The sequence below is a fragment of the Sinocyclocheilus grahami genome, unplaced genomic scaffold (genome assembly GCF_001515645.1).
Source record: "Sinocyclocheilus grahami isolate Dianchi unplaced genomic scaffold, SAMN03320097.WGS_v1.1 scaffold2095.1, whole genome shotgun sequence".
NCBI lineage: Eukaryota > Metazoa > Chordata > Actinopteri > Cypriniformes > Cyprinidae > Sinocyclocheilus > Sinocyclocheilus grahami.
In genome coordinates, this window is record NW_015507274.1 from 22,293 (window position 1) to 40,451 (window position 18,159).

The following is an 18,159-nucleotide window of genomic DNA, read 5'->3' on the forward strand; positions in this document are numbered from 1 at the left end:
ACAATTGGGGGAATAATTCTTAACCACTGTTCAAATTCAACCCTCCCATTAAAATCGAAGGTAAAAGTGTGGACCTAGTTTCTGAAAAAGGAATGCTAAAGGTAAATGTGGACCACTTTACCCGCTATACCGAGCCAGAGCCAAGGTTGCCACTGTTTACAAAACACCATGCTAGAGACAAAGAGTCGTAAAATTTCCCTCCAAAGTTACCATTCCGGAGCATTTATTGAAAGTGATTGGAAATTTGTTTGAAACTTTACTTATTTAAACATTGTGGCTAAGAGGTTGCATGGGGAAAATGTCAAATCAGATATTTGTCACTTTTGTAATCCTGACTATTACTAGTAGTGTTTTGATGCGCCTTAAAAATTGTTGGATTTTAAAATGTCATTTAAACTCTTTAAAAGTGTAAATAGTTACACTTTAAAAGTTCTCTTGGATAGTTAGCAGATATAATAGGGTACAGTGATTTTTTGTTTTGTTAACAAATGGTAAAACAAGAAATGTATGTGGGCAGTCTGCCAGTGTAAGAATGTGTTTGCCAATGAACCACTGGAACACAACATAGAACACTCCAGTTACTGACATAACCTCGGTTTCCTGAGATAAGGTAACGGGCGTTGCATTATGGGTTACACTTCCGTTTACCCTGTTACTGAAGCCTGATTTGTTAACGTTTGTGTAACTGCACAAACCAATGGCGCTTTAGCGCGCAAAAATGGGTGGAGCCGACCTGCATATAAGTCGGCTCAGAGCGCCATTCATCAGAATCACTTTGACTGAAGTGACAGCAATTGATTCGCATGCAAAATTATAAAATTTGGCAAATATGGATGGCGACGACCAGCTGGCAGCCGCACAAATCTCACCAATGAAAATCCTGCTGGACCACGCCCAGGAGAAGGCCATTCCTCTCATTGAGTGGGCCCTCACACCAATAGGTTACTGCGAGCCGACTGAGGCATAAGCCAGGGCAATCACATCTACTATCCAGTGAGATAGTCTCTGCTTTGTGGCTGGCAGCCCTTTAGAGCTGCCTCCAAAGGACACAAAAAGCTGCTCAGACTGCCTGAACGACTTAGAGCGCTCAGCATAAAAACTGAGTGCCCGGACCTGGCACAATAAGTTCTGACCCTGTTCACCGTCCTCCGTAGGGAGGGCCAGCAGGGATATTACCTGCGCTCTGAATGGAGATGAGAGCACCTTGAGCACGTAACCGCTGCACGGGTTGGAAAACGACCTTACAGTCGTTGGGCCCAAACTCAAGACAGGAAGCACTGACTGAGAGGGCTTGCAAGCCACCCACTCGTTTGACCAATGCTAAGGCCAAGAGCAAAGCGGTTTTGAGCATCATGATTGTAGCGGCTCGAAGAGAGGGCCCTTAGAACTAAGAATAAATCACACGTCGGCACTGCCCACTGCCCAGCCAGCCACGAGAGAATGATTTGCTGCGATGGCTGTCACATAGACTTTATGTGTGGATGGGGTGTGCCCCTTGTCAAACAGTTCTTTAAGAAAAGTTAGCGCGTAGGACACATCACATGAATTCAGGTCCTGATCTCGTGCTGAACACCAGTCACAAAAGACTGACCAGTTGAGAGCGTAGAGACGTCTTGTAGACAGAACTCTAGCTTCTAAGATGGTGTTAGAGACTCTCTTGGTGAGCTGGCTAAACTCATGTTGAGGGACCAGACATGAACGTTCCACAGCTCTGGCTGGGGATGCCAAATCTTGCCTTGTGCCTGCAAGAGAAGTTCTCTCCTTAGGCCATGGAGCTGCTGATGTCAGCTGAATTTCTGGGAACCAAGGCTGGTTCCTACAAAAAGGGGGGCCACCAAGAGGAGAGAACATCTCATTTCCCTGACTCACCTGATAACCCAAGGGAGCAGAACGATTGGAGGGAATGCATACAGACGGGTGTTGGGCCAGTCGTGGGCCAAAGCATCCCGCTGTGTTGAGAAATAGATTGGGCAGTGACAGTTGTCTTCGAAGGCGAGGAGGTCCACCTCTGCCTTGTCGAAAACTGACCAGATCATCTGAACCGATTGGGGATGTAGTGTCCATTCTCCTGAAGCTACATCGTCTTTGGACAGCATGTCTGCTCCCTGGTTCAGTCTGCCCGGCACATGAACCTATCGTAGTGAGAGGAGCTTTCTCTGTGCCCACAGCAGGAGACATCAAGTCATCCTGTAAAGGGGACATGATCTGAGGCCACCTTGGTGATTGATGTAAGCTACCACAGTCATGTAGTCCGAACGGACCAAGACGTGGTGTCACTTTAAGGCTGGCAGGAAGGTTTTCAGGGCCCGACACACAGCCATCATTTCCAGGCAATTGTTGTGTAGGTGTTGCGCGTGAATCAACCAAGAGCCGAATGCCGGATTGCCCTCGTACAATGTGCCCCAGCCCGAGTTGGAGGGGTCCATTGTGACCACAATCATCCAAGGGGCCATAGCTTTGATGCAGCGATGGATTACACTGACATGATGTCGGCCCAGGTACACAAGTCTTTAGCCAATACTGGAGGGGCCGCATGTGAAGCAGGCCCAGGGGAATAACTGAGGCGGCGGCTGCCATGAGACCGAGCATCCTCTGAAACATCCGGAGAGGACGTGTAGTCCCCAACTTTAATGACGCTGTCACTCGCTGAATATTCAGGAAGCGTTCTGGCGAAATCCAGGCTCACATTTGAACTGAGTCTATAACTGATCCCAGAAAGGAGACCTGCCGTCTGGGAGTCAGAAAACCCTTGACTGGGTTGATTCTCAACCCGAGACGCTCCAGATGGTTGAGCAACAATGATCTGTGAGCGATTAGTTCCCGTTCTGATCAGGCCAGCATCAGCCAGTCGTCGAGGTAATTCATTAAAAGTTAAAATCACTGAATTAAAAATAAATAATAAAGAAAATGACTATATTTTAATTGCTATAAGAAACACACATTAACTAATTTGAGCTTAGTAATTAGTACTGTAGCCTACTAGCTTACATTTGATTTACCTATTTCACTAGTCCCTTTACAGTTACTGCTATCATAAAAATACACTTATATGTAGGTTTAAAATTCTACAAGACACATTTAATGTCCAACAACAAATATTTTAGAAAAAATTATATTTTACTCAGAATTATTGCGCTCCTATTCGATTGCGCTCAGTCTGTTTAGTTATGGTGGCAGAAATCAAAGATTCAAAATATTATGCCATAATATTGGATTGCACCCAAGATGTTAGCCACCTAGAACAGATGTCTGTTGTTGTGCGCCACTGTAAGGCTTGGCAAAACACCTTGGATAAAGGAACACTTCTTGGGATTTCTCATAGCTCCTGAAACTAGTGGTCTAGGCTTGTCCACACTAATTCTTAAAAGGCTTGAAGAATTGAACATCCCTTTCCAGGAATGTAGGGGACAATCTTTTGACAATGGTGCAAACATAAAGGGCCAAAATAAAGGTGTACAGGCTAGGCTGTTAGCAAAAAATCCACATGCTTTTTATGTGCCTTGTGGAGCACATACCTTAAAGGGTTAGTTCACACAAAAATGAAAATTCTGTCATTAATTACTCACCCTCATGTCGTTCCAAACCCGTAGGACCTTCGTTCATCTTCGGAACACAAATTAAGATATTTTTGATGGAATCTGAGAGCTTTCTGACCCTCCCATAGACAGCAATGTAATTAAATATCTCCTTGCTACATTTCTGGATGTTGATAATGTTAAAGTAATCCATGTGACATCAGGGGTTCAACTGTAATTTTATGAAGCTACGAGAATACTTTTTTGTACGCAAAGAAAACAGAAATAATAACTTTATTCAACAATTCGTCTCCTCCGCATCACCGTAACGACATATTGGAGAGTATCCACTGAACGCAAACAGTGTATGCTGTTCTGTGTCAGCCACACCACACAGCATACGCTGTTTGCGTTCAGTGGATACTCTCAAATATGTCGCTACAGTGATGCGGAGGAGACAAATTATTTGCTATTGACTGTTCAAATGCGGAGATTTGCGCAGCGTAGAGTAACACGTTGTGTGTGTGTGTGTGTGTGAGGGGAAGAGGGTCACATCACAGGAGAGTGAACTGTCTGTCAGAAATCATAGCACGTCAGCTGTCTTAACCGAGGCTTGTGTACTGCATCATCACTGTGTCTGTCACATTATTAACTGTCTTGATATTTACTTTGAAACATGAAACTCGCAATTATGGTAAGGGGCGTTACATTTCCGAGGCATGCTTGTGGTGTCCGGCCAATCACAATGCACTGGGTCAGCTGGCGAATCAGAGCAGACTGTGCTTGTTGGAAGGAGGGGCTTTGTAGAAAACGATGCGTAATAGTGATGGGAAGTTCGGATCATTTTACCGACTTGGACATTTGGAGTCTCGTTCAGCAAAATTAATGAATCTTTTTTCTAGTCATTTCATTCATTTTAGCAAAATATAATTAAAATGTTTTGGTCACACTACAAACAATACAAAACTATAATGCTATAAGAAACAGAAAATATTAATTCATTGTTTACCTGGGTCTTCAGTCTATGCTTAGCTCATCTCACCTCTTATCTGACCTGTTACCCAACACACTTTGGGTTTGAGTCGTTCGTTCATCACGTGACAGCCCCATAAACTTTAACCTATGCAGTCTGAGCCGGAAAGAGAACTGATTAGTTAATCTCTCGGGTCTTCGGGTTTGAGTCGTTCGTTCATCACGTGACAGCCCCATAAACTTTAACCTATGCAGTCTGAGCCGGAAAGAGAACTGATTAGTTAATCTCTCGGGTCTTCGGGTTTGAGTCGTTCGTTCATCACGTGACAGCCCCATAAACTTTAACCTATGCAGTCTGAGCCGGAAAGAGAACTGATTAGTTAATCTCTCGGGTCTTCGGGTTTGAGTCGTTCGTTCATCACGTGACAGCCCCATAAGGTTTAGGGTCTGTCACGTGATGAACGAACGACTCGAAAAACCCCAATTAATAATAATAATCAATTCTCTTTCCTGCCCAATTAATAATAATAATCAATTCTCTTTCCTGCTCAGACTGCATTGGTTAAGCTCATGGGGCTGTCACGTGATGAACGAACGACTTGAAAAACCCAAAGACTCGAAACAGGTGAACTACTTGACTAATTCCAATAGAATGTTGCGCATGCGCAACTGAACGAATCACTCCCCGAGACGACTCGTTCTTCCCGAGTCACATTAAAGATTCGTTCAAAATGAACAAATCGTTCAAGAACGACCCATCACTAGCGTTTAAGAGAAGCGAGGCATAGAGGACCTACAATAATGTACAGTATTTGAAAAATAATGTGTTTTTTGAACATTAAAGCATGTCAACATATTCTGTTACACCAAATACACAAAATAATGATCTTTAAAATAGCATCATATGACCCCTTTAATTGTATTTTTGGTATGAAATTTACTGCTGTGCCAAGCTGAAAGCTGGTAAGTAGTGGTAACTGTGTGCAGTGTTGAGAAATGTGTCCTAGTGATTATAAAATAAACTGTAACAGTTGCAAAAGCCTATCTTATTTTACACTCTTATCTAAAGAACCAGGTGTCCTTTCTCTCAAATGATCTTGTCTCTATCACCTCACCATCTTTACCACACTGTAATAGAGCATCAGCATCAGTCAAGGCTGTCAGTGTATTTGTAAAGCTCACAGACACCTGAATTCATAGATAATAGTTAATAGACCTATATGCCACGCCGAGGCAAACCTTATAAGGCATGTAATGAGATGATGCAAGCATTTATTGTATGTGTGTGTTACTGTGCGGCTTTTTTAAGAGTCAGTCATAATTATGTGTGTTTCAGCCTCCAGAGCTGCTCAAATGGATGGTCACGTACAACACGTCCTTTAAATCCAGTAAGAAACAAGTAACTGCATCATTACTTTGTGTTAGAACCCCTCCTCTCTCTCAACGCTCTGTTCCTTGAGTGAAGTCTCAGCTGTCTGAGTGTATACATAATAAACAAACTACATTTTTAACAGTATTTACCTGGAGAATATTGGTAAAATGTATTCTTGAGCTGATTTCAAACTAGTTTTGTTAGTTCTTGACAATAATTAAAGGGGCCATATCATGAGTAAAAACATCTGTAAAAACTAAAATCTTGTGTGTGATTGAACCAAAAAGCTGTTCCATTTCATATGCAAAATGGGCATCTACATGGAAGTCTTACATAGAAGGTAGAGTGACCAAAAATGATCTGTTTATTTTAAATAAATACATGCATACATAAAATAATATTAATTACTATTGAAAAATGTTTTGGTTTGTTTGTGAAAATTAGCACTTCAGTGTAGATTTTATTCTGAATGTAGGTAAACTTCATTTTCTTCTTAGTTCTACTTAATTTCTTGTTAAATATTTATTTTATAAATATCTCTTTAAATACTCAAGGACATCAGGTGTATGATTGCAATATTGTGCTTATTTCAGTTAAGTTACTTGCTCTGAAAGTTAAGTTACTCTGAAAATTTTATCAAATTACTGATTACTCCTTTTAAAAGTAATCACGTTACTGTTCTGATTACTTTATTTCAAAAGTAATTAGTTATATTACTTTTTTCCTCCATGAAATCCCAGCATATACACGCTCCCGATAAGTATTTGTTATTAAAGCTTCAACATTCACAGAACACTGTTATTTTGAACTAAAGCAAGCGGCTGCTGCGTGCATGGTTTAGCATGGCAGAATGCCACCAAAGAGCGCTGCATTTATAATCTCTAAAAGACATCTCAGTTCATCGCAATCTCACAAATCTCTGTTATAACACAATAAATATATGCATAATGAATCTTTCATAATGTCTACAATTCGTGTGTTATAATGAGAGGATTCGTGAGCACGCAGATTTCAGCAATGCATTGCTCAACGCTGCAAACATGTGTTATAGCCTAAATAGAAACTCTGCATACGCTTGCACCTGTTAATCGCTTATTTTTCATATTAGTTCATGTTGCTTTTGTGCAATAGATGAATAACAATTTATTTGTTTTAGATATTTTATGTTTAGATAGTTCTATTTTGCAAATATAATTCGTTAAATTACTCTGTTACTAAAAAAGTAATCAAATTACAGTAACGCGTTACTAAGTAATGTGTTACAGCCCAACACTGGTTAAGACATTATATTTTCACCTTTCCATGACACTGAACTGGTCTCATAGTGTGGATTAACTTCAATATATCACAATTCAGCCTCAATCACACCTATATATTCCCATGCAATCATTTGCAGCCTTTGAGTGGATATCATGTGCACTGCACAAAAGGGAGAATCAAACTGAAGGTTATATAATATTAAAGTGCATATGCACCAAATAGCATCTTGGTGTGAGTTTTCATTTTTTACGAGGGAGAGCATCACCAGTTTGTTGGTTCAGTGGATGTGAAACCTTGATTGATTATTTGACTTGATGGAAGGCCAGTGGTTTTGTGGTGGTGTGTTGTGGTTTTGAAAGAGCCTTTGTATTGTATGTAAACATCATTGCAGATAATTATTGATGCCATCCAGCTAGAAAGCTACCAATGGATCAAACACAACAAATGCATCCTTTATCAGAATTAATATGTGTACCATGGAGTACAGTACTGCACATAATCCAAATTTGCTGAAAATGTACTCACCCTGAGGCCATCCAAGATGTTTATCAATGGATCCTCTGCAGAGCCGTCTGAATGGGAGCTGATAAAAACCTCACAATAATCCACACGACTCCAGTCTATCAATTAACATCTTGTGAAGCAAAAAGCTGAATGTAAGAATCAAATGCAGTGAATTCTGATGGCACGCATTCACTGCATTGTTGAGCAGGTGATGGAATGCTACATTTCTCCAAGTCTGTTCAGATGTAGAAACAAATTCATCTACATCTTGGATGGTCTATTTTTCTCACATTCTGTAAACCGATGCACTCACATATTCTCTGTCATTTTTATATATACTGCAGGTTTTAAATATAGCAACCTGCTAATTAAGATCTTTGTCAGATTCCTTTTCCTTACCAAATGTGCAACCTTCTTTCTTTACCCTATGTTTGGATGTGAGATATGAAACCCTCTCTTAAATATCTATCAGACTAATCTTATTATCATACTTCTGACATGGAAAAATTTGCAGTGCTGGGGGTCCTCCAGGACAATTTGAAAACCCCCGATTTAGTATTTATGTTGTAAGTGAAACAAATGCAATTATTCAAACGATTTATACATTTATAAACAGGTTGGCAAAATTCTCTGAATCAAAAGTGAGATCTTTTTAACATCTCAAATATTTCTCCTAGACAGAAATGAGGTTACTTTAAGATCGAATAGAGATTTTTGCTTGAGCTCCTGCTTCTCAAACTTGTCTCCTGAGACAAAAACTCGGAACACTCTCACAATGGTCTCCTTTAAAGCTTTAGAAGAGATCTCAACCACATCACACACTGTGCTCAGATATTTCTCTTTAGCTAGAGACTCTGGATCTCTCACATTTGTCTCCTCAAAAGTTTAGATTAGAGATGTAGGCTATCAGACCGAATCAGACCATTTAAGATTTAAATAGAACATAGTTGAAACAAGAGGAGCCGAATTCCACAGAGGCCCAAGACAACAGGATGTTCATAAACCAGATCCTAGCACTAGCCAGTCTGAAGCAAGCCTAACCAACTCTTGCACAGAACAGCTTTCAACATTAACACAAAAGGAACACACTGATCATAACAACTCAGGAAGGAGATTGTCAATTTTAGGGCAAGTAATCAAGATTAAATGGTCAAAGAGATGACAGCATGACCATCACGTGATAGTAACCACAATCACAAGCTCTGTGGATTGACTTCCCCCCACCTAGGAGACAAAGAACAGACTGAGATTCCTTACAGACCTCTTAACTCTCTGGTCTTCACAGAACATGTCCTTGTTCACAGAATGGTACAGAAACTGTCTTTTACAGATATAGATGCACCAAAATGAACTCAAAAGGGCTTATAAACTAATATCAGTCCATTGCTTAACTCCTTATCATGTATGTAAACCACACATTAGACTATCATGTTTAATAATTTATTGTGGATGTCTTTTTAATAACTATTGAATAGCTTAAGGGTTTATATTCATGTTTAGTATGTGTGAGTTTGAAAATTCATGCTTGAAATGTTTCTTCCAATCAGTTCTTTGTCAAATGTATCATATTCTTGTTATAGAAATCATGTCCAAAATTATACTCTACAAGAGCGGGAAAAACTCGGACCATGTGACTGGTAAGATAACATTTGATTTATGAATTGGGAGGAGAAATATGCAACACCCCAAGCAAAGACGAGATCTAACTGGTCAAAACACCATTTGGGATGTGGCCAAAAGCCCAGTTTAAATACTCAGGACACCATCAGCTCTTCCGCTCCCTTTTTTTTTGCCTTTGCCCTTTTTCCCTGCTTTTTAGTTTTTGCTTGCTTTTTAGTCATGTGCTTTCAAGTCATCATTTTTAGCCATGCGGCTTTTTAGTCATAGCTTTAAACTATGCTTTTTAGTCATGCTTCTTTAGCTCTTTGAGCGTGCTCTGGCTTACACGCCAGCTCCTCCAAAACCATGAGGAGAAACGCCACCTAGTCTCGTCAAACTTTACTTCTATTTCTTTACTTTAGTTTATTTTATTTTCCGTTGAGAGTTTCGTGTTCTGAGTTAAGTTTTGCCTAACGCTGCGTCTCCGAGTCCGACCTCGAGTGCCGTCTAAAACTTTAACCAGACCAGAACTCCGCGTCGTCAGCCAACGCCCAATCACTAGCTTCCCAAGACTGAATTTCCAGCCAATCAGCAACCTCGGGAAACCCCTTTCGGCAACCAGACAAGGAAGGGAACCCCTTTCACGGGCAAGCAATTACCTCCAGATTCTAGCTGAACTGGTGCACTTAATATAATTTTAACCTCATTGAGGAACTCAGTGCGAGGGTTAATTAAGTGATTGATGGTTGTTCATGTCTATGCATTTTCACATATTGTTGTAAACTTGGGATTTCACATTTTCATTCTCTTAAACTCATTCTTTCCTCACTTTCGCTCTTCCTGCAACTTGTGTGAATGTGTGTGTTCATGTGTTTGATCTAAGACATGTAAACTAATCTATCCAATAAAGCCTTATTTATATTAAAAAGAGAAGTATCTTGTGTTTCGTGCTTACAAGTTAATGTCTTAAATCTTGTTACTGTGCTAATTAATAGTGTTTTCACTATACTTTGGATATTAATATCCATTGCAGAATTGATGTTATACGGCTCGTTCAATGAATCGCTGGCCGTCTCAGTGATCAGCCGTAAAACAGTGATTCTGTCCAAATTCCCTATAAAATCATAAATGATTCCCTTTGAGCTAAATTGACCTGTTTCCCTTACAGAGATTTCAACAACATCACACACTGTGCTCAGATTTTTCTCTTTAGCTAAATAATCTGGGGTCTCATATTTGTCTCCTGTAATGCTTTAGAAAAATCTCAACAACTTTACAAAGTGTGCATCAAGTCGATTACTTAAAAGGCTCTAAATAAAGGGGGGGGGGAATCATAAATTTAGAGTTAACGGCTATATTGAGAGAGAAGTTATGCAGAAATAAGGATAATGTTACTTTTTATAGAACAATGTTTATGTACTTAGGCACATAATTTGTTGTTGAAAATAGTAATGTACCCGATGCCTTAATCAAAACTGATTTACACAAAATGTAACCCTGGAGCTTTCTTTGCTGAAAGGCACATAAATGGCTTATGACTCAGTCTTGATTATTAATTGACTAATTTGATTATTAATACATGGACGAAATGTTTGAGCTCATATTGAGGCATTTGACTTGAACACTTTGTAAAGTTATTGAGATCACTTCTGAAACTTAGAGGAGACAAATGTGAGAGATCTCGAGTCTTTAGTGTAGGAGAAATATCTGAGCAATGTGTGATGTTGTTGAGACCTCTTCTAAACTTTTGAGGAGACAAATGTGAGAGATATTAAGGATTAGCGTTAGTTCTGGCAGGTCACGTGAGTCAAGCTTGCATCAGTTGATCACATCTACCTATAGGAATACGACACCTATCGCGGCATTCCTATATAATCTCTATTCAGTATTATTCAGCAGCTTTTCAGCTTGCTCCGGAGCAAATTACCCTCCTCCATCCCCAGCTCCTCCTTTCGCCACAGTCAGGATTTGGCTTTCTGATATTCCTTGCTAATCAGACTCCTTTATCTTGAATAAAGTGTTACACTTACATATCATTAAGTACATTAATGATATCTGCCTTGTTCTGTTCTGTTAACCCTAGGGGGGTTATTATTGCTGCTCTCCCTGCTCATTCATGACAGGCTGCATGGATGGGCAGGTAGGTTTTTGCCCAGAACAGAACCATACCGCCAAACCAAACTTTATGCCAAGTATCTATCATTTTGACAATAGTGGTCCTGACAGAACCAGTGTCTCTAGCTAAGGAGAAAAATCTAAGCACAGTGTGTAAAGTTACTGAGATCTCTTCTAAGGCTTTAAAAGAGACAAATGTGAGAGACCCAGTGTCTCTAGCTAAGGAGAAATATCTGAGCACAGTGTGTAAAGTTGTTGAGATCTCTTCTAAAGCTTTAAAGAAGACCATTATGAGACAAGTTTGAGAAGCTGGAGCTCAAGCAAAAGTTTCCATTCAATCTTAAAGTAACCTAATTTCTGTCTAGGATAAATATTTGAAATGTTAAAAAGATCTCATTTTTATTTTATTTTTCTTCCCTCTGGTTAGCTTCAATGTCGTTTATCCACACCATTTCAATGAGAGAATCACCCCTTAGTATCCTGAGCATAAAGTATCCTCTGTCAGAGCCATAGCTTTGTGGGCAGCAGATCGATGTGAAAGCACAATTGCACCTCAGACAACATGGGTTTGAATCCCAGCTAAAGGTACTTTTCTGCTCCTCTTCAATTCTTACCTGTCCAATTGTTTCCTGTCTCTACTCCCACTGTCCTGACCATTAAAGGTGAAAAACCCCATTGCAATAAAAAAAGCAACAGCAACCTCTGAGCAGTAAAACTTTTTTATAATGGAGTCACAATAAAGAGATCTCCCATGTTTTTCTCCCATTGTCATTTTGGATTCCTTTCTTTCAGAACTTTCTCATGTCTCAGTGTCTCATGAGACACTGTTGAGACTAAAATTGAGACAATAAGATTGACATCCCGTGGTAACTAGGATTTACACAAGCTTCAGTCTGGATCCAGAACACCTGAGAAGAGATGATGCAACCCCTCAGAGGACCTCAGATGATGCCAACCCTAAAACAACATACAGAACTACCACATTTTGCTATAAGTTTGATTGCATCATATAATAATTGCTGTTAATATTGTTCATCGTCTGTTTGATTACATCTTTAATTGATTTTTTTCCGTACATTTCTGCCAAATGTACATTAACTGACAGTCACCACAGCTGCTTTGCAATGATTTGTATCGTGAAAAGCGCTATACAAATAAACTTGAATTGAACTGAACTAAAATGAGAAACACATGAGAATTGCTACTAAGTCTCCTGAGGTTAGAAAGAGCAACCACTGAGCAATACAATATTCTTATAATGGAGTCTTGTTAGAGATTGCAGCAAGACAATAAAGAGATATTCTGTTTCTTCCACCACATTCTCAGTTTTGACTCTTTTTTTTCTCAAATATTTCTCATGTCTCATTTGTGTTTACTTCCATTTCTCCTAAGAAATTTTAGGAGAAACATCTGAAATGCTGTTGATACTAAAATGAGAGATATATGAGAATCTCATCTAAGTCTCCTGAGCTTAGGATTGTGTTGGGGGGTCCGGGCCTATCGTTTGTGTTGGGGGGGTTATTATTGCTGCTCTCCCTGCTCATTCATGACAGGCTGCATGGATGGGCAGGGAGGTTTTTTGCCCAGAACAGAACCATACCGCCAAACCAAACTTTATGCTAAGTATCTGTCATTTTGACGATAGTGGTCCTGACAGAAATTAAGCTTTAGCGTTAGTTCTGGCAGGTCACGTGAGTCAAGCTTGCATCAGCTGATTCTCAGCTGATCACATCTACCTATAGGAATACGACACCTATCGCGGCATTCCTATATAAGCTGTATTCAGTATTATTCAGCAGCTTTTCAGCTTGCTTCGGAGCAAATTACCCTCCTCCATCCCCAGCTCCACCTTTTGCCACAGTCAGGACTTAGCTTTCTGATATTCCTTGCTAATCAGACTCCTTTATCTTGAATAAAGTGTTACACTTAAATATCATTAAGTACATTAATGATATCTGCCTTGTTCTGTTCTGTTAACCCTAGGGGGGTTATTATTGCTGCTCTCCCTGCTCATTCATGACAGGCTGCATGGATGGGCAGGTAGGTTTTTGCCCAGAACAGAACCATACCGCCAAACCAAACTTTATGCCAAGTATCTATCATTTTGACAATAGTGGTCCTGACAGAACCAGTGTCTCTAGCTAAGGAGAAAAATCTAAGCACAGTGTGTAAAGTTACTGAGATCTCTTCTAAGGCTTTAAAAGAGACAAATGTGAGAGACCCAGTGTCTCTAGCTAAGGAGAAATATCTGAGCACAGTGTGTAAAGTTGTTGAGATCTCTTCTAAAGCTTTAAAGAAGACCATTATGAGACAAGTTTGAGAAGCTGGAGCTCAAGCAAAAGTTTCCATTCAATCTTAAAGTAACCTAATTTCTGTCTAGGATAAATATTTGAAATGTTAAAAAGATCTCATTTTTATTTTATTTTTCTTCCCTCTGGTTAGCTTCAATGTCGTTTATCCACACCATTTCAATGAGAGAATCACCCCTTAGTATCCTGAGCATAAAGTATCCTCTGTCAGAGCCATAGCTTTGTGGGCAGCAGATCGATGTGAAAGCACAATTGCACCTCAGACAACATGGGTTTGAATCCCAGCTAAAGGTACTTTTCTGCTCCTCTTCAATTCTTACCTGTCCAATTGTTTCCTGTCTCTACTCCCACTGTCCTGACCATTAAAGGTGAAAAACCCCATTGCAATAAAAAAAGCAACAGCAACCTCTGAGCAGTAAAACTTTTTTATAATGGAGTCACAATAAAGAGATCTCCCATGTTTTTCTCCCATTGTCATTTTGGATTCCTTTCTTTCAGAACTTTCTCATGTCTCAGTGTCTCATGAGACACTGTTGAGACTAAAATTGAGACAATAAGATTGACATCCCGTGGTAACTAGGATTTACACAAGCTTCAGTCTGGATCCAGAACACCTGAGAAGAGATGATGCAACCCCTCAGAGGACCTCAGATGATGCCAACCCTAAAACAACATACAGAACTACCACATTTTGCTATAAGTTTGATTGCATCATATAATAATTGCTGTTAATATTGTTCATCGTCTGTTTGATTACATCTTTAATTGATTTTTTTCCGTACATTTCTGCCAAATGTACATTAACTGACAGTCACCACAGCTGCTTTGCAATGATTTGTATCGTGAAAAGCGCTATACAAATAAACTTGAATTGAACTGAACTAAAATGAGAAACACATGAGAATTGCTACTAAGTCTCCTGAGGTTAGAAAGAGCAACCACTGAGCAATACAATATTCTTATAATGGAGTCTTGTTAGAGATTGCAGCAAGACAATAAAGAGATATTCTGTTTCTTCCACCACATTCTCAGTTTTGACTCTTTTTTTTCTCAAATATTTCTCATGTCTCATTTGTGTTTACTTCCATTTCTCCTAAGAAATTTTAGGAGAAACATCTGAAATGCTGTTGATACTAAAATGAGAGATATATGAGAATCTCATCTAAGTCTCCTGAGCTTAGGAAAAGCAACCACTGAGCAATATTTTTTTCCTATGGTAATTTTTCCTTACTGAATCATTTAGAGTGGTTTTCCATTTGGTAAAACCGAGATCAAACAGAGCTCTGGAAAAAGCGGACCCGGAATCATTTGAAGCAAAAGGCTTTTTGAGAGGTGCTTCGTTCTTTGTTGGGTAATTCCACGAAATAGGTGCCTTTTGCGTCCCTAAGAAATAATCAAACATAATTTAATATAACAACGAATAAATTTGCAATTTAAAAACATAACGATACTATATTCTTTCATCAATATTACATAAAAGTCAATTAAATATTATTTAAAATAATTTAAATAGCATTTAAGGGGAAGGTTTTTGGCCTGTCCCTCACTATGAATTTATTTTTTCAAAATATGAAGGCAAAATGATATAAAAATCACATTTGCATATTGTTTAAAATATAGTCTCATTGTTAAGCAATGTTTTTGGCACAAGTATGCATTTTTTCTATAAAACTTAAATCTTTTTATTGGCGTTTTTAAAGATTGTCTGTGTAAAATGCAAACATATTTAAAGGTCACCCTGGGTGTAATTTGAAGCCAATGCCTATATCATTCAGTAGCATACGAGCACGAGTTACATTTTAGTTTGTTTTATTGGTATTGTTAATATTACTGTTGTTGTTAATGACCGGCAAATGATAATCAGTCTCAATAAAACTCTCATTATCAATTTATATATATTTTTTTCTTTTGTAAAACCCGCCCACTGCCAGTTTACCCAATTGTATTTCAGCACCCCGGGTTGCCAGTTGGCGGAAAAACAGCGTATTTCATTTCATTCATAGTCAAGTGCGCTCGTTCCTGTTGGTGTCGTCAATCTGGCAACCTGCTTGTGCATCAAGTCTGAGGAGGAGGGGCCGGGTGAAAAAACCCTCTCCAATATTTTGAATTTGGTCTGCAATACCTAGTTCAACCACTCAGTGTCAATCCTACATACAGCACCTTTAATTGACATGTGGTCACCCTCCAAAATTAGGATGTTCTTGGTCTTTTTGGTCGTTTATGGTTGTTGTTGTTTTTTTTAATCCAAAATGTGAAACAATTCCAGTGAAAAGAGGGACTAAAATGCTGCTCACATATGTGACAACTATCACATAGTTCTAATTAAACCATAGTATCTAGTTAAGCTTGTGTCGGTAATAGGGTTGACACAAATACCAAAACATGAGTTAGAAAAATAGTCATAAAATATAAATTACATTGCCTGAGATGGCACAATACAATTTCTTGTCCTTTTAGGGTGTCTTCATTTCATAGATATTTAAACAATTTTCATTAAACTTATTGTATTGTTTTCCAAGTGGAAAAGGCACCGATTTTGTGGAATGACCCTGTAATTGTTGGCTGTTGTACTGTGTGTTGCATTGTTAGCACAAGAATGCGTTGGGTCTAGGTAAATTAAAAATCCTTCTCTCAAAGTTATTTCAAGATTCTGATGTTTGTGCAAAAAAATGTGTGAACCCTGATGAAATCCTACAGACTGTAACACAATACATAAAGATATAGAAGAGCGTTTGCACTGTAACCAAAATATATACATTCTATACATGCTACTCAGTTTATGCTCTGACACTAACCGATATTAGTTTTGTGTTTTGCTCCGACACTAACCGATATTAGTTTTGTGTTTTGCTCCATTCTTTTGCACTGCCACTTTTGAATGAGGTTTGTGGGTATATACTTGAGAAACTGGACTTTTGTTTATGCTTTTCTTTGTTCCTATTTCCAGTCATTGCTTTGCCTAGGTTTGTTCATGGCTGTACACAGAGCTTTAGAAATACCGCAGTCCAAAATCTGAGCATGATAGGGTGTTTTTTTTTTGGAGGGCAACATTTGGATAACTTAAAAACCATGTCATTTGGCAGTAGAATAAGTCATCTTTTAAGCAGTAATACATGCATAGACGGCAACAGACACAGCATAAAATGTCATGTGTATTTATGCCCTCATGTTTCCCATGTTCACGTTCTGGTATTGTCCTTGTTATGTTATGCTATTTTCTTTGAGCCTTGATTCTGAAACAAATGTTTCTACAAAACGTTTGCCCAGATTTTTGTCACGGTTTAGAGTTTAAATGGGTTTTGATGCTAGTTTCTGAAAATCAAAGCCTGCCTGCAGAAATTGTGCAGTCAAAGTTGACAAATTTCACAGAAAATTGTATATAGTGTATGCAGTGGTGGAAAGAGTACTGAAAAAATATACTCAAGTAAAAGTACCATTACCTTCCAAAAAATGTAGTGTGAGTAGAGTAAAAGTACTTGTCCAAAAAACGACTTGAATAAGAGTAAAAGAGTAGCCTATTTAAAAGTACTCATGAGTATTGAGTAGTGAGTACTGAGCTGTGGATTCTACCCCCTCATAATAATCAATAAAATCAATAAAAATAGAGACGTCCTGTTCATTTCAACTAAAATATAAAACAATTTTCACTGAACATTTCAGCCCCAGGGAAATGCCTAAGGAAGATCATGGAACGGTAATAATTATTACTTTAAAAACAAGTGTCTCTATGGCAAAGAATCATGCCATGACAACTGCCTGCAACCCTCTAGTTCAATTTGTATCGAATGCAAAACTACTATCCATAAAACATTTAAGGCATGTCTTTCTGTATAGCATGATGATTGTGAAAAGTTCTATACAAATAAAAATTACTTCAATTGTCAAGTGAATGACTTCAATGTTTGGAATACAGTGGTGATACACAAACTCTGATTAAACATCACTTTGGAGACTCTGGAGTTTGTGTATCACCAATGTAAAGTCACTTTGGGGACTCTGGTGATACACAAACTCTATTTTAATGTCCCTTTGGGGACTCTGGTGATACACAAACTCCAATTTAATGTCACTTTGGGGACTCTGGTGATACACAAACTCCAATGTAATGTCACTTTGGGGACTCTGGCGATACAAAAACTGATTAAACATCACTTTGGGGACTCTAGTGATACACAAACTCTGATTAAACATCACTTTGGGGACTCTGGTGATACACAAACTCCAATTTAATGTCACTTTGGGGACTCTGGTGATACCAGAGTTTATCAGACTACAGTCCATCATGCACTCTACAGTCAGAAAATTCTGGTCTGTTATCACAATCCTCTTAACGGTGGTAGATCACTTTTTTTACTTGGCACCTAAACTGTGGAATAGCCTCACCAGACCTGTTTGAGACTAGACTAAAAACTAGGGATGCACCGATATGAAAATTGTGGCCGATACAGATAACCGATTATTCTTTATATTTGAAAGCCGATAACCGATATGCTGGCCGATAAATCTATATCCA